This window comes from Zootoca vivipara, chromosome 7 (assembly GCF_965207765.1).
Source record: "Zootoca vivipara chromosome 7, rZooViv2.hap1.1, whole genome shotgun sequence".
In the NCBI taxonomy this organism is placed as follows: Eukaryota; Metazoa; Chordata; class Lepidosauria; order Squamata; family Lacertidae; genus Zootoca; species Zootoca vivipara.
The window spans coordinates 41,110,503-41,126,681 of record NC_142590.1 but is presented as its reverse complement, the minus strand read 5'-3'; the positions used below and the strand labels follow the sequence as shown (position 1 = coordinate 41,126,681).

At 42.2% G+C, this 16,179-nt stretch overlaps 1 protein-coding gene across 5 annotated transcripts in view; it reads right to left on the bottom strand.

Annotated features, from left to right (window-relative positions):
- The window catches only part of BEND5 (BEN domain containing 5), a 733,139-nt gene that overhangs the window by 675,442 nt on the left and 41,518 nt on the right, over positions 1-16,179 (bottom strand). Inside the window, exon 1 of one of the 5 annotated variants that reach the window (XM_088674074.1) lies at positions 2,295-2,360. The exons of the other annotated variants lie outside the window; for them this stretch is intronic. The gene's annotated coding sequence lies outside the window, so the exon portion shown is untranslated. Of the gene's footprint in view, positions 1-2,294; positions 2,361-16,179 lie in introns of those variants that run through there. 5 annotated transcript variants of the gene reach the window in all.

Sequence of the window (16,179 nt, the reverse complement as noted above, 5' to 3'; positions counted from 1 at the left end):
TTACCTGCACTTGTGGGTATGGGGGTACATGCTTCTGTGGCTGTCACAAATGAATGCCTCAGAGACATTAAAAAAGAAGATACATTGCACACACAAAAACCCCAAAGAATAGGAATAGAGAGTTTAAATGAAAACAACTGCATTCTTTCCACTTTCACTGCAGTATATCCCTGGTGTACATGTGCCACTTGAACCAGTGATAAAAAGCTGAAAAAGCAAACATTGACATCAAAGCCAGGATGCTCTAACTCGGGTCTCACTTTATGTGCAAAGTTTAATTACCATTTGTTTTTGGACATTTAAGGTACAACCAGTTTAAACATAGGTCAGTGGTGCATACAACTGAGTCCTCAATTTGTAGTGTGTGGTCTGAGGGACCAGTTTAATTAGATTGGCCTTTACTGCAACACAAAGGATATGGGAAATTTTTTGACTGGGAACAGAAGCCAGACAAGGTGGCGGAGGAAGCCTCTCTGGCACTCGGGGCAGGGCGCCAAGGGGTGGGGCACGCGCGGTGCCCATACAGACGGCGCTTGAGTGGCACCCCCTATGGGTGCCACGTGCCCTCGGCCACTCTACAGGAAGGGGGAAGGCAGTAGGCGATCTTGTCACACACACCCCCAGGATGGTACCGATGGCGGATCACCCCCTGCGGCGGGCTTAGCACTTCAGTTACCGCTCACACCAATGTGCCCACTTTCACTTAAATATATTGCCCCCACCTCACTGAACAACCTTTTACCCGAAGGCTTAAAAACAAAACCTAACTATCCCAGAGTATCCTGTGAGGGATCTTTGTGAGGGGGATAACCAATAAGTTGGAGTCTCAAGCGGATGTTCTTTAAATAAAGAATAAATATTTATTTTTAAAACAAAGTAGTAAAAATACAAGTGGAGAAACTTGGGTTACTTCAATAATACAGTGGTACCTGTAGTTACGAACTTCATTCTGGAGGTCCGTTCTTAACCTGAAACTGTTCTTAACTAGAGGCATGCTTTCGCTAATGGGGCCTCTTGCTGCCGCTGTGCCGCCAGCACACAATTTCCGTTCTCATCCTGGGGCAAAGTTCTCAACTCGAGGTAACTCTCCCAGGTTAGCAGAGTTTGTAACCTGAGGCGTTTGTAACCTGAGGCGTTTGTAACTCGAGGTACCACTGTAATATGCTAGTTCACTTCAATTCGTTTTCAGAGGTTTCAGCTTTATAGTTTGGTTCCTTTCCAATGCGGTACTTTCCTTCACTACCCACCCCTTTAACAAATCCAGCTCCTGAGGTACCATACTTTCAGTAATAGTCTTTAGGGCTCACCACACAACCCTTCCTTCACTGGGTTTTGGGAGTCTATTCTTTCCTCAGAAGTCTCTCCCCTCCAGACTAGTTTGAGGCCTAAGTAGACTGATTTTTTTCAGCTCCTACTTTTTCTGTCTCACCCTCAGTCTCCCAGCAAGATCCGGTCCTCTTACTCCTGCAGGACACTACACTCAGTACTTGACTGTACACTCGGAGTGGATGTTTTCTCCGGAACCAACTCTCCCTCCTTAACATTCTGTATTCCAACCTGACTCCTATCCTATCTCCCTAACTCCCAACCTCTCCAACCTCCCTCCTCAGCCACCTCAACTCAACCACCTTAAACTCCCCAACTAACTCTATCTCCCTCCAAAGCCTCTCCTTTTAATCTCTCCCTCCTGGAACCACAGCCAATCAGAGGCTGCCGTTCTTTAACCATTTGCTGGCAGGAGAAAAAAGTAAAAAGAAACACTTGTGGAACCAACTTTTCCATCTCTCTCTCTCTCTCTCTCTCTCTCTCTCTCTCTCTCTCTCTCTCTCTCTCACACACACACACACACACACACACACACACACACACACACACCCTTCATACACCCCTGGCCAGACACAGCACCACTTGTGACCAGCAATATCAACAGTGGAGTCTCTCCCTCCCCCCTCCCCTCTCTCCACCCACAACAGGGCTAAAACTGAACTACAAAGCAGGATTGTAGCATACTATTTTCTTAGTCCAACCTGCAACATGGTGCACTGCAGAATTGTGGGAAGCTATTCTATCAGGTTCAGCCCAGCCTCCAACCGGCAACATGGGTTTAGTACCTCTGGACAACACTGCATGGGGTGCTGTAAACCACTCAGAGTCTGACCCTCATACAGTATAATGTAGACTACAGTAATCATTCTCTTTTGCTCTCAAAATACTTTTTCTCTTGGAGGATGAAAAAGAGGAGGAAGAAAATAGGAAGAGAGGCAACAGAGGAAGAGTCAAGAGATACCACTGACCTTCTCCTCTTATCCTTACAACCAACATACTCCTTAACTATGTGTTCCTGTCAGATAGCTTCTCTAGCCAGCCAGCCTCTCCAGCCAGTGTTTTGAAGTCTCTGAGGTTGCTGTAGCAATATTCTCCTCCTCACCAGCCACTGCCAACCAGACTGCCAGCTGACGCCATTCCCCCTTTTTCTTTTCCAACTGATTCAGTGTTCTTTGCCTACTGAGCATGCTCACTCCTTGTTGAACAGTTCAGGGGATTTTTCCCATCGTAGGTTGTTTTAAAAATACATGTTTGTACAGTATTTTAAACCTTTTAGGCTTTACTGCTAAAATCCACTAGTTGATGTGGCATGGCCTGCATATGTTTACCCAGAAGTAAGTCCACAGCGTTCAATCGGGCTTATACCTAAAAGAGTGTAGCCTTACAGCCCATTCCTATGCATGTTTACTCAGAAGTAAACCCCATTAAGTTCAATGTTATTTATGCCCTTGTAAGGAAGCCTGAGATGTTAACTTTAATTTTGTATTGCATAAGGGGATGCATAGGTGCAGTGAAAAGATGAATTGGTGTGACACACTCCCTAGTGGTCATTGGTGATAAATCACCACAGCAAAAGAAGATAGTATTGACATCTAAAATAAGATAATTCATTTCTCGAATGAGAAAGCAATTTCCATGGTTGCTGAGTCCATCAAAACTATTAATGACTTTTAAAGAGTTAGTCCAGGAACCAAGAAAAAAAAGATGGATATACTGCATGGGTAAAGCATTCTTATGTAGGCATTTATTTGCATAGGTCATTGACACTGAAGAGTCTATGCATGGTGGGTTTGCTTCTGCGTATTGCTATATGTATAGCCTTCATACCTTGGCTATACTGTATATAAACAGGCTTTCCATCTATGGACCACCAAACTAAGGTACAGGAAACAGGAAGGCTGAATTACCAGGTATTATTAGATTTAACAACAGAACAGTAGCAATTGTTCTCCATATCTTCCATACTGAACTATCTCCATTTTCTTTGGATCTGATGCTATTATTTTTATAGAATCCAGAACTAGGTTTCCAGGAAAACTTATTTAATTTAAATGCAATTAATCAAATTTACTGACCAGCTTCAACTTTATGGGATGGTTTTAAAATTACCATTTAGTTAGTTGGTTTTTATATCCATCTTAAATGTTTTTGTGTCTAGGAAGTGGTCAGATACAACAAACAAAGGAAATTATCCCACAGCCAGTGTCAGTACTTGGGCACCAACGATTCTCATACCCTGATATGTAACCCACTTTCCCATGTGCTTTCCAGACACTGAGAAAACTAGCAAGGAGTATGCATTAAGGACTGTGGAAGTAATGCGGGTGATGAACCCACCTCAATCAGAGTAAGCCCCTCCTCAGTCACAGTACACTGTGCTATGTGCTTCTTACTTATATTCTGCCTAAAACTTTAATCTATAACAAATCTAACAGCCTATAATAAAAAAATTTTACCTCCATGATGTTTCATTGGTATTTAGGAGACTATAAGAAAAATTGTATTCAAGAATCACAAAAAGATTCTCTTGGTGCTCTTGGTGGGAAAAGTGCCATAATTTGCCTGAGCTGCCACAAAAAGCCTGGAAAAGGTTCTCATTGAAATTTAGATTGGACGAAATGCCAGAATGAAGAATTGCTTGGTACATCTTCCTTTCATGTTAACTTTGAGAGTATGCTTCTCAAGGCCTTGGCAAATAAAAGTTAAACAGAAAACACTAGGATATTATTTATTTTGCCACTTGACAAGAGTGGTCAGAACTAAACACTTCCTTTGGAAGATGACCACAATGGAGATAGTAATATCAAAAGGTAACAATAGCTGAGACATCTAAGTATGAAACTAAGGTTTGAGCTTTTAAGTGGGAATAAACACATGAAATTTAGAATGATTTAGTAGAATGTTTAACTAGAGAATGCAGTTCAATAGGAAATTATACACACTTTATTTGATAAGTCTGAATGGTTGTATCTGATCTTTTAAATGAGTACCCACTCCTAATGAAAGAAGATGAGGTAACAGCAGACATCATCCATAAAGAATATGCTTTTATCATACTATATTGATATAAACTCCTCATACTTGTGTGAGTCAACAAGCACCAGTCTCAAGGAACTGAAGGATGGTATTGTGGTTGTTAAGGTATACTTAAAGCAATAGCCTGAAAGAGCAAGCTGTGTTTTAAAAAGGGCATGGTCTACATAGAAAAACCTTGAAAATATTCCAACATGCATTCTGTCATTTTCAGCAACATAAAAATAATTGAAAATGCAAGAAAGAAACAGGAAACATTATTTTAAAACATGTGGACTCAATTAATGCTTCTGATACTTGAGTTAGCAGTCTTGGGCAGCCTGTCCAAGGTTAGCCCAGTCTGCTTCACACATTGTTATAATGTGACTGAATGTAAGTTGTCTTGAGAACTTGTTGATAAGGCAGAATATAAATTAATAAGCAAATACAGTGGAACCTCGGTTTATGAACACCTCGGTTTATGAATTTTCGGTTTATGAACGCCGCGGACCCATCTGGAACGGATTAATTCACTTTCCATTACTTTTAATGGGAAAGTTCGCTTCAGTTTATGAACGCTTCAGTTTATGAACAGACTTCCGGAACCAATTACACCCATGTTTCAGTTTATGAACGCTTCAGTTTAAGTACTCCGCGGACCCGTCTGGAACGGATTAATCCACTTTCCATTACTTTCAATGGGAAAGTTCGCTTCAGTTTATGAACGGTTACTCCACGGACCGTCTGGAACGGATTAATCCACTTTCCATTACTTTCAATGGGAAAGTTCGCTTCAGTTTATGAACGCTTCAGTTTATGAACAGATTTCCGGAACCAATTGTGTTCATAAACCGAGGTACCACTGTAACAACATTAAACTAAACAATTCAACACAGAGTTCACATCAATAAGTTTCAAGTGCCAGAGTGCCCTGAAACATTCCTAAACTGAGGAACAAGCTCTCTTAGCAGGGGGTATATGGGTGTCAGTCATTCTGAATAGGACTATCAGAGCATTGCTTGCCTAAAAGTGATGCCCCTCTTGGATCTAAAATAAGCACACTCTACTATGTTCATTAAAATTAATTCATGTCAATATATTGTCTAAGCATAATTCTAAAATTCCGCATATGAAAACCATCAATAACCATGTGAAATAGTTGAAAGACTGCATTACAGGGTGCTTTGTCTGCTCATTTAGCTGATAATCTTGCGGCAATATATTATAATCTTTTTTATCCCAGATAATAGCCCTATGCAAGAATTACCAAAAGGAAAAATGTAAATAGGGGAAAGGTTCCACCCCACATCAGTGTGACATATTTTAGCTCAAGGAATATGACATTCCAAATCTGTGGAGGCTCTCCGAAGATTTTAGAAATCTGGAAAATCAGGGTTCTAAAATACATGGGAGCCTACATGAATAATAATAATAATAATAATAATAATAATAATTTATTATTTATACCCCTGGTTTATTATTTATACCCCTGCTTTCCCCAGCCACTCTGGGCAGCTTCAAACAAAAAAATGAAATAAAATAATCTATTAAACATTAAAAGCCTCCCTAAACAGGGCTGCCTTCAGATGTCTTCTAAAAATCTGATAGCTGTTTTTCTCTTTGACATCTGATGGGAGGGCGTTCCACAGGGCGGGCGCTGCCACCGAGAAGGCCCTCTGCCTGGTTCCCTGCAACTTGGCTTCCCGCAACGAGGGAACCGCCAGAAGGCCCTCGGCGCTGGACCTCAGTGTCCGGGCAGAATGATGGAGGTGGAGACGCTCCTTCAGGTAGACTGCACCGAGGCCATTTAGGGCTTTAAAGGTCAGCACCAACACTTTGAACTGTGCTCGGAAACATACTGGGAACCAATGTAGATCTTTCAAGACCGGTGTTATGTAGTCTCGGCAGCCGCTCCCATTCACCAGTCTAGATGCCGCATTCTGGATTAGTTCTAGTTTCCGGGTCACCTTCAAAGGTAGCCCCATGTAGAGCGCATTGCAGTAATCCAAAGGGGAGATAGCTAGAGCATGCACCACTCTGGTGAGACAGTCTGCAGGCAGGTAGGGTCTCAGCCTGCGTACCAGATGGAGCTGATAGACAGCTGCCCTGGACACAGAATTGACCTGCGCCTCCATGGACAGCTGCGAGTCCAGAATGACTTCCAGGCTGCGCACCTGGTCCTTCAGGGGCACAGTTACCCCATTCAGGACCAGGGAGTCCTCCACACCTGCCCGCCTCCTGTCCCCCACAAACAGTACTTCTGTCTTGTCAGGATTCAACCTCAATCTGTTAGCCGCCATCCATCCTCCAACCACCTCCAGGCACTCACACAGGACCTTCACCGCCTTCACTGGTTCTGATTTGAAAGAGAGGTAGTGATGGGTACCATATGCATACTGATGAACACCCAGCCCAAACCCCCTGATGATCTCTCCCAGTGGCTGCATGTAGATGTTGAAAAGCATGGGGGAAAGGACAGAACCCTGAGGCACCCCACAAGTGAGAGCCCAGGGGTCTGAACACTCATCCCCCACCACCACTTTCTGGACACGACCCAGGAGGAAGGAGCGGAACCACTGTATGACAGTGCCCCCAGCTCCCAACCCCTCTAGACTGTCCAGAAGGATGTTATGGTTGATGGTGTCAAAAGCCGCTGAGAGATCCAGCAGAACTAGGAAACAGCTCTCACCTTTGTCCCTAGCCCGCCGGAGATCATCAACCAGTGCAACCAAGGCAGTTGCAGTCCCATGATGAGGCCTGAATCCCGACTGGAAGGGATCCAAATGGTCCGCTTCTTCCAGGCATGCCTGGAGTTGTTCAGCAACCACTCGCTCAATCACCTTGCCCAAGAATGGAAGATTTGAGACTGGGCGATAGTTGGCCATATTGGCCGCATCTAAAGATGGTTTTTTAAGGAGCTGTTTAATAACCACCTCTTTCAGCGGGTCTGGGAAGGCTCCCTCACAGAGAGAAGCATTCACCAACCCACAAAGCCCATTGCCCAGCCCTTCCCGGCTAGCTTTTATAAGCCAGGATGGGCAAGGATCAAGGAGACAGGTGGTTGGTGAATACAAAAGGCTCCTCACTTCAGTAATTTTCCATGAGTTAGAGATGTCAAAAGATGTCACCTTCCATGAGCTGAAATTTGCACATTTGTCTATGTCATCCTCCCCTCATGCAGCCATACTACTATACACCTGCATAGGGCTAATGTTGGGCTGAAACACAAGAAGCGTACAATACTTCTCAAGCATACAATTTACTTCTTTTATGATATTAGGACTTCTTTTAGGGCTCCTGATTAAGCGTTTGGTACTTTGGTACTCTCTAATGAGAGACAGAGATAATTACTTTGGAAGAGTAATAAATGATAGCTGTTAAGAATTGCAAATTACTTTAGTTGAAATAATCTAAGGTGGTTAAATAAAAATCCAGAAGTCAATACCTGGATTGTAAATTGTTAAAGCCTAAAAACTAGTTTAAGATAACTGTGTATATTGTCAGTGAAAAATCCAGGCAGTGGTAAACCAAAGAGTTCTTCCAAATAGTGCCCATTTCTTTAAGACCATGGCTCTGCAGCTGCTGTGTCTTGTGATACTGATCTTGATTCACAAACAGAAAAGAGTGAGCTGGAAGAAAGCCCAGTTTGCCACATCTAATCACTGAAGTTGTGCAGAAACTATGTGCTTGTTCAGATCTGAACCAGATCATCCATGCCAAAATGCAAGTCATAGGCTCATGCGTATTGTCAGGCTTTTAAATAAGCACACAAAGATTACCACTGGGGGCTGGCAAAGGAGGGAAAGAGAGCAGCCCTCTAAAATAAATATTATTTATTTGCAGATATATAAACTGCTTCACAATCAAAGGTTTCTGAAGTGCTATACAGTAAAATAAAATACAGACAAAATAATAAGATTACAAGCACAGTAAACTAAAGCACTAAAACTATTTCTACAATTGTTCAATTATTATTCCATAATAATAAGGCTTCTTAAATAAAACTATATTAAATGGCTTCCCAAACGTCAAAACAGTAGGCACTTGTCTAATCTTGGTTGGTAACTGCTCCAGAAGGCTGGAGATGCAACACCAAAATCCCAGGCTCTAGTATATATGGAATGGACCTACAGGGCATGTGGTACTCTTAGCAGTGCCCCATCTAAGCTGAGCAGGGCAATCCTTAGGCAACTTGGTCTCAATATGTTCAGGGCTTAAATCAGCAGTGGACAACTTACATATTAGGCTCCTGAAGCTTCTCCCCCCCCCAAAAAAAAGCATGCCCACCTGTCATATGTGATGTCAGGTGTGGGGCAAGGCAAAGGCATGGCGGGGATCGAGTGCACCTGATGGGGCTCCCTCTTGGCATCAATCAGCAGGTTGCTAATTCAAACTGCCGCTGAGCAGAAGGAAAATAAATGTGTGAATCCGAACCATGCTTGCAATCAGACTTTAAATGGATTTGCTCTCTGATTAGCTGATGAGTGCTATGAGCAGAGCCTTTGTAGGTGCGGAGAAATCTAGATATGCCAAAGGCTTGGAAGGCCCTTGCTTTCCAAAAGGTGTCTGTAACACCAGCTCAAAGGAAAGGAGGTGTGTGCATTTGTATTTGTGTGTATGTTACTTTGGTGGAGATATTATTCATCATTAATTTATCCATTAACATGCTTATCCCTGGGAACTGAATAAAATAAATATTTACATACAGCAAAGTGCACAGCATAATACAGACTGTACTACCTGCTTTAGGAGTGTAACTGAAACTGTCTTTTGTGACTTCTAGACATGTGAAAGACAGTAGGAAATGAAAGGGATACATTTTCTTATGCCCATGCAGTTTTCAAAGTGAAATCTTGAGAGAGAAATGGAAGCATGACCTTTCACTTCCCCACTGGTATGTGGAAATTAGACTGTAAAGGTAAAATAAAATGGCAATCTTGCATCATATCATCAGCAACATAAATAAATAAAATGACAGGAAGTTAGTATTTATGCACGGAGGGTATTATTCAGCAACCAATATACCTGTCTCACTGGTCTAGGCTGCATCCCCTTCACCATGGTTGGGAATACCTTTGTCATTCATTCTCAGGATTGGTGATCACAATAGGATGCAAGGAAGAGGGGAAATGTCTGAGATTTCTAGGGACAAAGTCAGCACTGTTCACAAGTGCATCAGTGTGTTATAATACATTGTAGAGACTGGATAGCCATCTGTCATGAATGCTTTAGTAGAGATTCCTGCATTGCAGGGGGTTGGACTAGATGGCACTTGAGGTTTGTCCCAACCCTACAATTTTTTAATTCTATGATTCTGAGTATTTTTGTTCCACTGCTTTTGATCATCTTTTTCAGCTTTACTCTCACAGCCAAAATGGAAGAATGCTAATTGGGATATACTGTATATTACTTTGAACAGGAGAAACAGCTTTTTAAAGAGTAGTTTAATTCAATCATCCTGAACTAGTATGAAATGAAGGTTAATTCAAAGCCTGCATATTTACCACTGTATTTAAAACATGTTTAATGTCTGTCTTTATCGTATCATTTTGCTATGTTTATATTATAGTTTAGAAATTTTCTAATTTGCTCCTTAGAATCAGAACAAGTAAATTTAGTTTAAAATAAAAAGTATATACAGGCACCTAACTACTTACAATTGGGGACCTTTTCATTAACCAAAATGAATGTTGTTAATGCACTGGTGCAAATCACTGCATGATGCAAGTGGAGGGGGAATACCCCATAAACAAAATTGCTTCAGCACGTCGCTTAAAGGTAAAGGGGCCCCTGACCATCAGGTCCAGTCGTGTCCGACTCTGGGGTTGCAGCGCTCATCTCGCTCTATAGGCCAAGGGAGCCAGCGTTTGTCCGCAGACAGCTTCCGGGTCATGTGGCCAGCATGACAAAGCTGCTTCTGGCGAACCAGAGCAGCGCACGAAAATGCCGTTTACCTTCCCACCGGAGCAGTCCCTATTTATCTACTTGCACTTTGATGTGCTTTCGAACTGCTAGGTGGGCAGGAGCTGGGACCAAGCAACGGGAGCTCACCCCATTGCAGGGATTCGAACCGCCGACCTTCTGATCAGCAAGCCCTAGACTCTGTGGTTTAACCCACAGCGCTACCTGGGTTAAACCTGGGTTAAACTAAGCACGTCGCTTAGCTAAATGTAACAAAAGTAGTACCGTAAATCACACAGCCGAAAGTGCAGCAAGATTCAGATCAAAGTTGAACATGCACAATTTTTAATATTAATTACAAAAACTGTCCATGTAAAGTTGGAAGACAGATGGAGTTTGTGTAGTAGAGCCAATCTATAGAAAATTCATAAAATCTCTAATTATTTTCCCTCTGCATTTACCAAAATATTGAGATGCAAACAAAGACCTTTACTTTAGCCCACATCTATTCATTTGGAAGTAGAAGTCCATTGAACCATCCCAGACTCTATAGTTCTTCAGTAAAGAAGCTAACAATCAGTTCCCATCTGTTATTTTCACCCAGTTTCATTTACCTTAGTCTTTGGGCTCATTCAATAATTCATGTTATGAACTGCCTAGACAACGCAGTTAGATAGACAATATAAAAGTTTAACAAATAATAACTACTGTATGTTTAAGAATACCTTTGCAGTTCTGCAAATGTTCTACAACTTGTATTTAAAATTTAAAAAATATGTGTGTTAAAAAGACAGGATTAGTATGATTATATTAACAGTTTTTGAAACATGAATTTAGATCACTATTTTTACTGCTCAACTTGTTTTATATAATAAAAATTATAATACAAACATAAATTTTTGTGTAAGAGACTATATTTCAATGAATTCAATTTGCATTAGTCTGGCACAGGTGGTTATTTATTACAGTGTATACACACATAATCTTGATGCTTTGAAGGTGACTCAGACTGCCTGAGTAAGTAAACCAGGGACAGACAGCAAAAGCGTTTACTCAGCATCTAGGGCACACATTACAAGCTCAGCTATGCATGAAGGGCAATTTCTGCCATGAAGAAGCAGCAAACTAAATCAAGGGCAATGGTAGTTTAATACTTTCAGTTCCATGTGATAAAAGCAAAATCTTAGTTTAAGGGGAAAGTGGAGACAAAAAGGTTATAAAAATAGTTCCACTCTAGTGATAAAAATGATACACTAAGATTGCACTATTTTTGTGTGAGCAATAACATAACTACATTTTTAAAAATGTAGTTCAAAGGTAACTAGTTTTTCTTAGAACTTACTTTCTTCACTATTTATGAAGAACCCAATTATGTTCCACAGCACTGCAGTTTTAAAAGCTGTGTAACCTGCTAACGCACGCATAGTATAGAAAATTGACGAACACACACAGTCAAAATGTTAACACAAAGCAGAGATGCAATTGGTGATCGAAGTTACTTCAGAGTCAACACAAACTGCTAAGCTCGGCAGTCTGTGTAATGGAAAAATAGGGAGGGCACAGTCGCATCTAGAAGTGCAGGAAGTGTGTACAGCTACCGAAGGGCATAAGTTGACTGTAGAAAGGGACATTAGACTTAGAAGAAAACTTACCCAAGGGGTTTGCTTGTCTCAGTTTAATTTATTTTTAATGTTGGTTTGGAATACATTACCGTATAGATGGAATAATTTTGCTTTAAACCTGATCCCAGCAGCAAAGTGCTGAAGGTCTGATAAAAGAAATCCCCAGGAGTATAGGAATTCTGCCACCAAGCACACACCAAGAAAGTGCGTTTTCCACATTCACCATTTAGAAAAATAAATCTCTATTACTAAAACCAGCTTACTTATTACAAATTTTGTCCCATTCTCCTTGGACTGACTTTTTATTATTGAGCTCTTCTATTACCATACTGACAAATTCAATTGTATCGCCACGGCAGTTAAGAACGTATTTAAATTGACACATATGCAGGCATGGATGCAAACTTTATATTTCTTCTAACATAGTAGTATGTACAATCTTGTGCTTTATCAAAGTAATATGGAAATTCAATAGCAAAAAATGCATGTGAATGAAACTAATGCTACAGGTATTTATAAATGCAGGTATCCCTCTGTTACTTTATACAGTATTGTCATCTATTGTATATGCATGGTTCACAACGGTTCTTTAAAAGTTGTATCCAATCCTAGTCCTACTCAGAAAAAACCCATTGTAATTAATGTACATTACTATCTAAGGTTCATTAAGTTCAGTGAGTCTACTCTGAGTAGGGCTGGCAAATATTTACAGTGGAACAAACTAGTTCAGTTGAATGAAGTGCACTGAACTGTTTTGAAAAATCTCTTAATTGCACCAGAAAGACATTCCCATAAGTTCCCAGGTGAACTAAAGGTGAATTGAATTATATCATTCAACTCGAATGATTTCTATCTTCATGTTCACACCACACACAACAAGCAGGAGGTCTAGACCCTTAGCTTGCACAACAACAACAACAACAACAACAACAACAACAACAACAACCCTGGATATCTCAATCAATCAAATGCCTCTTCCCTTGAGGGAAATAAATTTCCAAATAAAATGGCAAAAAGACAAGTTCTGCAGAATATGACAAAGTGCTTAGAATTTAAAATATATAGTTATATCCTTGAACATCAATTACAACTTTAGGCTAATGGTTTTGTTCAAAAACAATACAGAATTTATTACTCCCAATGAATTGCTTGAGTGATTAAAAAGATACTAATTTAATTATCAGAAATTTTATTTATCTGTTAGTAAAATAGAGTACCCATACCCCTAGCCTTCCAAAAAAACAAACTCCAGTTCACCTAAATCCAAAAACTTTTATCTGCTTGCACTTAGACATCCAAAATGTTTGGCAGCAACAGAAATACAAGAACACTAGTATGTTATCAAATGAGATGCAGTTCCTCCTAACTGCTGCTAGCTGCCCTGTTGCACAGTCAGGCGGAGTCCCCCCTAAACCCCGGGCAGCCCCGAACAGAATAAAGATGCAAGACCACGTTTTATGGGATTGAAATTGGTCACAACTTTATTAAAATTTAGATGAAGGAAGACCTTGGCTCAGGTATTGCGCGTGTATCCCTCCCAGCCCCCAGCCGGGGGTGGAGTAACTTTCAGGGTTGTCCAGCATGTGCGGGGGTTGGGCTAACTCTGGAGAACATATGTTCAAGCAGATAGCCCACCCCCCGCGAACGCCGCCGCTGGAAGGGGAGGGCAATAACAGCCAACTGGCATCGCCAAATGCCCCCCCTGTTATCGCCACCGCAATGGGGTGGGGGTCACCGCCCCCACGCCCCGCCCCTTTATGTAAATGACTAAAGGATTCCGCCCAAGGCCTGCATCCGCCATCCGAGACCGCAAATTGGGGTCTCGCCGCCAAGACTACCTACACCTGAACCGCCCCAGAAACCGCCAACCATTCTAGGAGGCAGTGTCTGATGTCACTCAGCCAAAGATCGCAACCCGTGGCTGTGATGTGTACGCCGTCGTGCCTAAATAGCTCCATTTTGTATATTTGATGCTGGGATGCTTCACAACGTGGCCTCCTATGTGGGTGAGTGCTGCATGCAGTGCCCTATTGATTTTTTCGACAGTGTAGTTAAGTCTGATAGGTGTGGTGTTGCTGCGCCATCGCAGGCGTGGGAGGAGTTCTGACCAGAATATAGTAACGCTAGTGTACGCAGCTTGTAGGCTTTCCAGGTCTGAAATTGCTGTTTTTATCAGGACGATGCTCTTACACGCGACCAGGTCGTTCTCGCCAAGATGGATGACAACCGCATCTGGCGGGGGGCGGAGCGCAAGGTAAGGCTACCTGTTCCTACCTGGCCATCCCCCCGGCATGCCTCCCCTTGGCTGGATTGGGCGACTGACTGAGTGGGCGGAGACACCAGTCTCCAGCCTCAAGTAGGCAGTGCCGGCTTCCAAACTTCCAGGGCTGCCTCAGGGATCCCAGGGGGGCTGCACGCGACTGCGCAAAATGCGCCTCCCCTTTTAGGTTGGGGAAACGGTCATTCTGCCCCCGCCCCTTAACCATATTTTATAATTTACTTACTGGTGTGTCTTGCAGATAACCATTTCACACATTATTTTTCTCTATGTATAAGATGAAATACTAATAAATTGGCATCTAATATAGTTTTATGTGCAATCCAGATTAAGTTTTAGATACATTTTCCAAGCAAATTAGAAAAGATGTGTAAGGATAAGTGATCATAGGAAGTAAACATTAAAGCGAAAGAAGCATGGAATGAACTAAATAGCATAGATACATATGAATAAAACATACAAGAATATGTTGATTACTAAGAAGATAGGTTAATTAACCTGACAGGATGGGATGAGATCCGTGAATATATAAATTATATAAAACACAAGGACCACATTTTTTGGAGGGGAAGAACAGTGAGTTTTTGTTTATTTATTTTTAAGGGAGGAACTAGAACAATCAGCAAGACTAAAACTGTTTGTTTGTTTATACTCTGCCCTTCTTTCTAAAGGAGTCCAGTGTGGCAAACACAGAAGCAATAAGACAATCAGAACATCTGAAAACAATTTGAATACAAACACAAACTTAGAAGGCTTGTTGAAAGAGGAAGCTCTTCAGCAGGTGCCAAAAAGACAACAGAGATGGTGTCTGTCCAATATGTAACAAGAGTGAATTCCAGTAGGTAGGTGCCACCACCCTATGGGATCGACTGCCATATCATATGCAATGGAACTCCTGATAACATGGTATCCTGCAGATTGCAGTGATAGAGGTTACATAGGCTATATAAGTTAAGATATGAGAATATTTTTTCAGGTATACTGGTCCCCAGATGTACAGGGCTTTGTAAAACTTTGTGTTATTAATAGGCTTACCATACTTCAGGAAAATTCCTGATATGCCCTGCTTTGGGGATTCAAAAATTGTATATGGGGAAAATTTTGCTGAATCAGCAAAATGTAAAGGAAAACCCGGATGTATGGCAAACCTGGATGTTTGGCAGCAGTTTCTACAGATAGAGGTAATGTATGTGGAACCAACTGCCAGGTTACTAAGTAATGGAAGAATTTCCAGGAAACTACACTTGAAAGAGGTACACAGAAAGGGAGCATTACAGCCAGTGACTACTGTTATAAGGTAACATGAAGGCGTAGTCATAAAGTAAGCCACGGCAGGATTTTTAACCTTTTGCAAAATATAAGACATACCCCGAAAATAAGACATACCTCCATGCCATGTGGAGCGATACCACCGAGCACCCCAGCCAGACAGTGGGACCTAGTATGCCAGCTGCGACAGCAGCAGCAGCAGCAGGAGGAGGCCTGCCGTCCTGCTGCCCGGAACTGGCTGCTGCAGCGCAGAGCACCCAGCAGCTCGGAGCACCCAGCAGCGCCGGGTAGAGCACCAGAGCCAGCAGCCTCACCTCCGCCCGGCCGAGGAGGCCTGCCGTCCCGCTGCCCGGAAACGGCTGCTGGAGCGTGCGGAGTGCCCAGCAGCTCAGAGCACCCAGCAGTGCCCGGTGGGGCGCTGGAGCCAGCGGCCTCACCACCGTCCGGCCAAGGAGGGCCTGCCGCCCAGCACCTCAAAGCGCCCAGCAGTGCCCCGAGCCAGCGCCTGGCCCGGCCGAGGAGACCATAAGGAACCGTAAAAACCATAATAAAAAAATAAGACATCCCACCGAAAATAAGCCACCATGTGGTTTTTTGAGGGAAAAAAGTAATAAGACGGTGTCTTAAAAAAGGGGGAACACGGTAGCAAGTCAGAATACTGAACAAAAGTTGAGACTATATGCAGATACTATAGTAATATACATGTCTGACATAAACAGATACCGGAGGAATACCAGAAACAAATTCATTCATTTGGGATGAGAAAAGAGC